Here is a 7,837-nt window from a genome sequence, read left to right on the forward strand (position 1 = left end):
CTAATAGATGCCTGGGCTAAAGGAAAGTGTTGACACTGGGTGAAAATCGAGGTGTTGGCAGGGCTACATTCTGTTCTGAATAATATAGGGGAGAGTCTGTTTTCTTGTCTTTACAAACTTTCATAGCCCACCAGTGTTTCTTGGCTTGGGACCCTCTTCCTTTGTCAGCAACTGTGAGTCAAGTCCTTCCTTTTCACATCACATCTCTCTGACGATAACTGGGAATTACTCTGTACTTTTGAGAACTCATGTGATTAGATTGGGCCTACCCAGTTAATCCACGATCACCTCCTCATCTCAGGATCTGTAACCTTAATCATCAGTCATGTCCCTTTTACCATGGAAGGTAACATATTCATAGGTTCTGAGGATTAGAACACAGATATCTTTTGAGGTGAGGGGTATTGTTCTGCCAACCACACCAATTTATGGCGTCATTCTTCTGATTAAAAACTATAAATGAGGCCGGGCGTGGTGGCTCACGCTTGTAATCCCAGCACTTTGGGAGGCCGAGGCGGGTGGATCACGAGGTCAGGAGATCGAGACCACGGTGAAACTCCGTCTCTACTAAAAAATACAAAAAATTAGCCGGGCTTGGTGGCGGGCGCCTGTAGTCCCAGCTACTCAGAGAGGCTGAGGCGGGAGAATGGCGTGAACCCGGGAGGAGGAGCTTGCAGTGAGCCGAGATTGCGCCACTGCACTCCAGCCTGGGCGACAGAGCGAGACTCTGTCTCAAAAATAAATAAATAAATAAAATTTTAAAAACTATAAATAATTCTCAATGGTCCATAAATGTAAAGCTTATCTTTTTGGTACATCTTTACTGAGCCTTCAAACTAAATTAGTAACTGTTCCCAAATATAGATCCTCTGCTGTCAGGATAGTCTCCCTGACACATCGTAAACATGCTATGCTTTTTGTTAGTGTTTTTGCTGATTATTCTCCCATTTGAAATGTCCTACAATCTCTCCTTTGCTTATATCAAAGTCCTGTCATTTTTTCCAAGTCCAATTAAAGTCCTACCTCTTCAGTGAAACTTCCCCTCTTGAAGTTACCATTCTCTAAATTATTTTGTATGATACTATCTACTATATATGGTGGACTTCTGCTGTTTGTCTTTTCAGAATTTATTCATTCTTCTGGTAATAGCATTTTATTTTTCTTTGGGGGATTTTTTTTTCTTATTAGATACAGACTTTTGCTTTTCTCAGCTAAAGTGCCCTTCTTTGGCCAAGGGTGTACTCATATTCTCAGTTAGACAGTCATATGCCTGGTCTTCTTACACCATGAGCTCCTAAGAAGTAAAATGGTTGGAATACACAACTTCTAGAAACAGCACACTGCTACCTAAATCACTAGAACTGTCCTGTTTTTTAGCTTTTACTCTAATTCTATTGACTTTCTCATATCTTTCCTATAAATGTTTTAGTTTCACCAGAATTGGGTTTTTCCCCTAAAAATCAAGAAACCCTAACTATTAAAGCCTCCACTGTTCTTTAAATGTTCTCATAACTTTGAATCCCTCGTCTAAGATTTTGCAAACGATAGTATATTTTATACTCTTTTGAATATTCCACAACCATTTGCAAATTACTAGACACAGAAAAGCTTTTCAATAAATATTGATTGATTGATTCATAAAGCACTGTTTTTATCATTTTTTAAGAATGCAAATAGTTCCTGATAGTAACTTGAAGGTCAGAAACATGACACATACTTCTTTGGAACACATCCTGCCATCCCCAGAAGAAGGGACAGTGCTCAGAATAATAGAAAATCATTGATTCATAGATTAATTGGAAAGGTCATCAATGGTCAACAATATATGATTGTATTTTTATGTATATTTCATATCATCCACTAGTATAACCAATCCCTTATCTGTTCTGTATTACTTAGTCACATGGTCTCCATTTATTTAGCATGTAATAGATCCACATACATTATCTGCATTAAATGAGCGTAAGTTTTTCTTATTTTCTTAATAGGTACATTGCACTACAAGCTAATAAGAAAATTATGTAAGTCTTTTCCCAAGTATTTCTCTGAAATTTAGATAAACTGAGCAGAGTATCTGTGTTTGGTTTTGTATGATAGATAGTTAGCATTAGTGGGTGACCAGACAGGATATTTAAAAGAGATCCATGTTATATGTCTTTTCTTAATGAATTTATGTTGGAACTTAATGAACAGCACATATATTTCATGTTTTATGACTGCTTAGGGAAAAATATCTTCTAGAATTGATCAGAGTCAAATTCAGTGCTTATAATTTTATCCTTTTGAAGACTCTGATATTCTGTTTAACTCTAGTTTCTTGGAATCTTTTTCCCTCCTCTGCATAATTTCTTCAAAATGACCAATTCTGCCACCATTGTAAAAGTTTAGGGTATTTCTCTCTGAAATCACTTTAAGATGAGTAATTTAGCACCTCCCAGATAGAGATAGCAGGTTTTTGGTCTGAGATAAAAGAAAGATTGAGTTGAATTTTATTGAAATAGTAACTATATTGAAGAAACACAGGGGAATATTAGTTATTGAACGTGTCACCTTTGAATGCCTAGTGAATGTGTAAGTGGAGATGTTAAGTAATTGGACACAGATATCTGGAACTCATGGCAAATATCTAGACTGGGAGTAATCAGTATATAGACAGCAATTAAAGATATGAAACTGTATGAAATGAAGTAGGGAGTGGCTATACGGAGAGAAAAATTACAATATTGAGCTCTAGGGCACTCTACTGTTGATAGGTCCATGGTAGAGGACAGGGAAATATTGAGGAAGATCTAGCAAAAGACTGAGAAGCAGATAGAAAAGCAGATGAGTGTGATATCCTGGAAACCAAGAGAAAAAAAGTGTTTCTAAGAGTTATCTTCCTTAATCTTCTGGATTCTCAGACCTTGAACCAAATCAGTGTAATGATTCTATGACAATTCAAAGATTGTATTTTACAAGAATTTCTATTTCTCCCAAGAAAACTCTAAACTAGATCTGGGACTAACTCCTTATAATCTTCCTCTGCCTCTGACATGACCCGAACATCAGTGGAATTAGGAGTCAGAAGACCTCAATTCTCATGACAGCTCCACCTATTGCCAGTGGTGTGACCCAGGACAAATTGCTTAACCTCCTTGTCAAAGGGTTGAAGCCATCGGTCCCTTCCCCAGCTGCAAGCTAATGAAGGATCTAAGGAGCTAAGGAATGGAGCAAGTACTCTGTAGGCTGCTGAAGTGGTATATCAAGGAAGCCATCCATCACTGTGATGAAGGGTGGGAAGAATCAAGCTTGTCTGCTCTGAAGGCTCAGGGGAGCCAAGCCTCTTCACAGAGGCTGAGAGAATCATAAGACACTATTCTGGCTGATGAATCTTTTCAAATGATACTTCCCAATAGGAAATCTATTCTTTTTAGAAATACTCTTTTAAAATACTCTTTAAAATATTATTTTAAAAAATACTAACTCCAGGCTGGGCACGGTAGCTCACGCCTGCAATCCCAACACTTTGGGAGGTGGAGGCGGGCGGATCACCAGGTGATGAGTTTGAGACCAGTCTGGCCAACATAGTGAAACCCTGTCTCCACTAAAAATACAAAAATTAGCCTGGCCTGGTGGCACGTGCCTGTAGTCCTAGCTCCTCGGGAGGCTGAGGCAGGAGAATCGCTTGAACCCAGGAGGCAGAGGTTGTGGTGAGCCGAGATCGTGCCGCTGCACTCCAGCCTGGGCAATAGAGTTAGACTCCATCTCAAAATCAATCAATCAATCAATCAATCAATCAATCAATCCTAACTCCTAGGATTTTTAAATACCAGCACCTAGAATTTTATAACTAATGTGGCTCCTTCTATTTCAAGAAATTCTTCACTATGCTGGCTATAAAATGTGATACATTTATAGAATGTTTTCCCAAATTAACACCATTGAGTCTTTATATCTACACACATTATATCCCTGTCACTGCTTTTAAACCCTTTAATGTATTGTGGGGAAAAAAATTACAAAAGAAAAAAAAAAAAGAATGAGGCTGCATTGTCAGCATAGATTTTGAATGCATGATGTTCAATGCATTTTTATTTATTTCAATTTTTTTCAGTTCCCAAGAAAAATAAATAAAAATTAATAATATCTTGTAAATTATCTATTTTCTCCTTCAATATCTTCAGGTACACAATTATCAAAGCTGATATTGAACACAAACAAATTGATACAATTCAGTACTCCGATAACATTCATAGTCAAATAAGTTACTTTAAATTGCATGCAATACAACTTTATGTTCCACAGCATCTTTAATAAAAACTGTATACCAAAATGGCTCTTCAAACTTAAAAAGTGCAATTACAGAGTGCAAAATAAAAGGAAAATACGCTATATTACATTTAACATCATCAAATTTGAATAACAGATATTTAAATAAAATTATTCTTTTTAAAAACATTAAAATATACACCAGAAATACTGTTTGTACAAGTTGTCACTCCCCCTTCTCCCATATGAACAAGAATTTTTTAAAAGTCAGAATATGATGGGCATCGAATTAAAAACTTTTTTTTCAAAAGTCTACAGAATGGATATTGGAGCAAAAATTACAAAGTGGGTCAGATACAGGTTTTTAAAAACTGCATTATTGAATTTAACAAAAGTCAGACACTAGAATCATATATTTGCTACATAAAAGTTGATTTGATACCTGGTGGTGATTGAATTTAGTCTCAAAGACTCATAAATAAAAATCTGACTTTAGACGTAGTCATATCAGTATACCAATTCTCCCATCGCTTTGACTTTTGGCAGAGAGATTAGAGCAAAAAATATTCAAGAGAACGTGGAGTTACATTGTATTATGTATGTTTAATACAATGTCAATTTTAAGGTTAAGGTTAAGGAAATCTCAATTTTAAGGTTAAACCTTGAGTACCAGTTATAGAACTTAATATTCCTGGTTAAAGAGTAAGTTAACTGGGTTATTATGTGGCCTTCGTTGAAGACCCTAAATTATGCATTTATGCATTTGGGATTGCTTTGCTTCTCAATACACTGAATATGCATAGCCCCTTCTAGAAATATATATAGTGAGAAATCTGTAAAATGGGGGAGTTAGACTAAATGTGAACTAAAATCTTTCCACTGTGTACAGGACACATGAGCTGAGAGCAATCAGTTTTTATGTTTACTCAGCACCATCCTCATTAAAACAATTATTTTTGTCTTATTTTCACCCATAAAAAGTAATGTGAGTCATACTTTATTATTTAATATACATTTACAAAGGTCTAACTATTTTAGGGATTGGCTTTTTAAAGCATTCTTAAAGATGAAAAATACAAAAATGACTTGTATTTATGAATTGACATGCTTAAGATAAACTGACAAACCAAGATTGAGATGCTTACAATAAATCTTTTGTAAATGAAATAAATGGATTGCAGCTGATTTATTGAAGTCAATAGATTTTCTTTGAAACAGCCAAGATCACTGAAGATATTCAGACTCTCTTCACATCTAGTAAGTGTTAATAAATACAGTTGTATCCTGGTATCCACAGGGGAGTGATTCCCAGATCGCCCCCCCCGCACATACTAAAATCGGGCACAGATGTTCAAGTCACTTATATAAAAGGGCATAGTGCTTGCATATAACCTATTCACATCCTCTTGTATACTTAAATCATCTTTACATTACTTATAATACCTAATGTAAATGCTACGTGCGGTGGCTCACACCTGTAATCCCAGCAGTTTGGGAGGCTGTGGAGGGTGGATCACAAGGTCAGGAGATTGAGACCATCCTGGCCAACATGGTGAAACCCCGCCTCTACTAAAAATACAAAAATTAGCCGGGCGTGGTGGCACGCACCTGTAGTCCCAGCTGCTCAGGAGGCTGAGGCAGGAGGATCTCTTGAACCCGGGAGGCAGAGGTTGCAGTGAGCTGAGATCGTGCCACTGCACTCCAACCCGGGCAACAGAGGGAGACTCCCTCTCAAAAAAAAAAAAAAAAAAAAAAAAAAAAGTAATTAGTTGTTATAATGTATTGGTTTTTTGTTGTATTATTTTTTAAGTATTTTCCATCCTTGGTTGGATGAATCCACAGACGTGGAACTAACCACAGAGGGCCAACTGTAAGTAGAGTACTTAAAATGTGTTCTTACATACTTTGACTTCAGCTATATTAAAGAGGAAACAGAAATAACTGTTTAGATCTAATTGAGTTTTCTTTTCTCTTGTTTTTAAGTTTTATATAAATGGTTAATAGAGCACCAAATGACTGCAATTCTATGATCCATTAAGGTCATGTATACATACATGTTTGTATATGAATATATATACAATATGTCTATGACTATATATACAATATGTATAAGAACATATATATATTTACTTGTTTTTGTCTGTTTATTTTCCTAATAGTAAGGGTCAGGGCCAGGACTTTAGACGACAGTCGTGTGATTGCACCAGGGTATATAATGCATGGATACACATGGAGACAAGTCCTGGCACCTCGTGCTCCAGAGGTCAGCCATGGCTTATTATGTCTTCGTTGCCCTAGCACATGCCAGGATAAAAGTGGAGGAAGAACGGATCCTCCCTGACTTGGTATGTGATCCAGGGAGACTCTACTCAAAGGTTTAGCATTCGATGAAGCAGCCTCCCATAAAATCCAAAGGTGGTGGCAGCAGTGGCACCTTATGCAATAGCCCCAAAATACTCCTATTAACTCTCTGAGACCTATGGGCTCAGAGTGCAGAAGAAATCTTTGTCTCTTCCAAAAAATAAACAAATGTCAGAAAAATGAGCCCTAGTTTTCATCTCGGCCTCCACAGGAAGGTGTGTTTAAGTTTCTACATTTTAAAAGCTTTCAATTGAGATTTTTCATTTGGAAAAATACACCATATTAATTTTTAAGTTTTTTCCCATTTCCTGTGTCAAGATACAACTTTAAATGCATAACTTTACATTCTAGAAGAAGCCATTTACTGAGCTGTTTTAAAGTTAAAACTTTCTTGAATAAAAGATGAAATAACTGTATTTCCATCTTAAGACAACATGTAGAATTATTGTCTCCATATATTTTAAAATAATAATTAGCCCATCACATTTTGGGCTGTGATTTAAAGTTAGAATTCAGCAGAGCCCCTATAAAAAGAAATATTCTAAAAAGAAGCACAAATTTAGCCTTCAAGTGTGGACTTCGAATTGTCTGTTGAGCAATAATTACCTCACATAAATGTTGTAATATACAAAAAAAGGAACATTGTGAAGCTATGAAATGCCCACTACTTAAATAGAAGATTACAGAAAATTGTTTTTCAATTCATTTTACATAGGCAGAATCTGGTAGATGAGTGACTAGTACCTGTAGGAGTCGTGAGTTGGCATAGGGAACTGTCCATCATATAACAGAATTAGTAGCTGAGACCTGAGTCAAGAGACCATAGGCTCCCCAGGGTTAGCTTATTTCAAATGTGTAGTGTTAACACAGGACCTATATTTACTTCTCCCAAATTCTACTTGCATTATTGTTTTAGTATGTGACACTATGGTGCCAACTACATGTTAAACCGTGGTACACTCAAACCAATTATCATTGATTTGAGGAGCAGAAAAAAAATACTTACTAAATCGATTTGACTATATATATAGGCTTACAGAAATCTGTCATTTGCTAACAATTCTTGAGCTATGACCTGGGAATTGCTTACTTCTAAGCACTGTGCACCAGGCATATAAACTTTGAAGCTTTCGATGAAGCATTTAGCTCACGAAATTACTTTTATAAAAATATCAATTTTCTTTTGATATTAAATATTTTCTGCACATTATACATTAGCAAATAGTCT

The sequence above is a fragment of the Hylobates moloch genome, unplaced genomic scaffold (assembly GCF_009828535.3).
Source record: "Hylobates moloch isolate HMO894 unplaced genomic scaffold, HMol_V3 SCAFFOLD_2, whole genome shotgun sequence".
Taxonomy (NCBI): Eukaryota; Metazoa; Chordata; class Mammalia; order Primates; family Hylobatidae; genus Hylobates; species Hylobates moloch.